We start from the raw sequence: 2,159 nt of genomic DNA on the forward strand, positions 1-2,159 counted from the left end.
TGATACGTGCTGGCCCACACTCTTGAATTTCTTTTGTCTATCTCTAGGCTGATGGTTTACAGTCAAGTCCCCTGTTGCTGGTAAACATTGTCTTGACTATGTTTAAGTGGCTTTTCAGAACAGAATCACCAGCAAATAGAATCCCTTAGAAGACTAAGGGATTGGTTTTTCTCCTGGACTGAGTTAGAAAGTTTTCCCAAGAATTGAAACAGCTACGTATCAGGAACTTCTAAGCAACATCTCCTTATATTTTTACATATGAACTATGAGAGTAGGGGGCTTCCCAGGTGGTGCTAGTGGTAAAGAACCTGCCTGCCAATGCAAGAAATGGAAGAGACATGGGTTCAATCCCTGGGATGGGAAGATCCCCTAGAGGAGGACAAAGAAACTCACTCCAGTATTCTTGTCTGGAGAATTTCATAGACAGAGGAGTCTGGCAGTCTACAGTCCATGGCGTGGCAAAGAGTTGGACATGAGTGAAGCGACTTAGCACATACACATGTGAGAGTGGGAGCTGAAGGAGAATGTTTTTTTAAAATCGATCCTGTGGATTGGATACTTATTGTGTGACTAATTCAATGCTTGTTGCTTTACATATATTATTCCTAATTTTTTAGCAGCCCTGCAAGGTAGTCTACTATTCCCATTTTACAGAACAGGAAACTGAGGCTCAGTGAGCCTAAGTAACTTGTCCAAGGTGTTCCAAACACACATGGTATCATACTTTCTCATCTCTCTCATCTTCCTCATATCTCCACCATCACTTTTTTTCCTTACTATTTTCACTGACTGCACAACTTTTTTTTTTTTTGCTCCTCCATGCTGCTTGTGGGATTTTATTTCCCCAACCAGGGATCAAACCCAGGCCCTCCTCTTCAGTGAGAACGTGGAGTCCTAACAACTGGACCACCAGGGAATTCCCAGTTGCACAGATATTATAACAAGAATACGGAAAACAATTAGAAGAAAGTTGTTCATAATTTCAGTACCCCAACATATCAATTATTTTTAGGTTTCTGTTATTGTCTGTGCATATGTGCTCAGTCGTGTCAGACTCTTTGCGACCCCATAGACTGTAGCCCACCAGGCTCCTCTGTCCATGAAATTTCCAGGCAAGAATACAGAATGAGTTGCCATTCCTCCCCTAGGGGATCTTCAGGACCTGGGGATTGAACCCACATCTCCTGTATTGGCGGGTGGATTCTTGACCACTGAGCCACCTGTCCTTATCCAAATATTACCAAAAAAGCACACGCGCACACATACACACAAATAATTAAGCCCCTCTAGACTTGGTTGGGGGCGGGAGGAGAAGGGGACGACAGAGAATGAGATGGCTGGATGGCATCACCGACTCTGTAGACATGAGTTTGAGTGAACTCCGGGAGTTGGTGATGGACAGGGAGGCCTGGCGTGCTGTGATTCATGGGGTCGCAGAGAGTTGGACATGACTGAGCGACTGAACTGAACTGAACTGAGACTTGGTGGTGATTGAAAGCTGGTGATCACAAGCTCCTGATTCACAGAATCCAGACAGAGCCTTGCACATAGTTTCCTCTGAGATGGCATGGATCTTGATATCACAAGCCAGAGAGCTACAACATTTTGCTCTTGGAGCAAAAGATTTACAAAGTTAGTGACCATTCATCTAAAGATTTTTAAAAGAGCCATCACTACCACATCCAAATTCTGATTATGACAATCATTTCTCAGTAGGAAGGACCTTCCTGGTCCTTTGAATGTTATCTTAATCAGAGTGATATTGACCAAAATGTTAATAGCGGTTATTTCTGGGCAGTGAGATTACAGTGATGTTTATTTTCTTTTTGATTCTCTTTTACATTTTCTGAATTTTCTGCAAGGAACATGTACTATGTTTTTAGTAAGATTAAAATGAATACCAATGCTGAATAAAATATGAAGTTGATCTAAAGAAAAGAGTCTAGAAAAATTAGAGTCAGGGATATAGATCATATAGTCCCTACAACTGGAGTGCCTACAACCAGTGCCTCCCTCAGATCAGAGAGCCTAGAACCCACTAGAACGCAGGAATTATGTAGGATTACTAGTCCAATTCTTTTTCTAACATCTGCTAACAAGCTTGTTCTTTTTGTTGTTGTTTTTGGTTTGGGTTTGTTATTGTTTTTGTTTGTTTTTGT

The sequence above is a fragment of the Moschus berezovskii genome, chromosome 1, assembly GCF_049115385.1.
Source record: "Moschus berezovskii isolate FMDL1 chromosome 1, NW_MosBer_1.0, whole genome shotgun sequence".
Taxonomy (NCBI): domain Eukaryota; kingdom Metazoa; phylum Chordata; class Mammalia; order Artiodactyla; family Moschidae; genus Moschus; species Moschus berezovskii.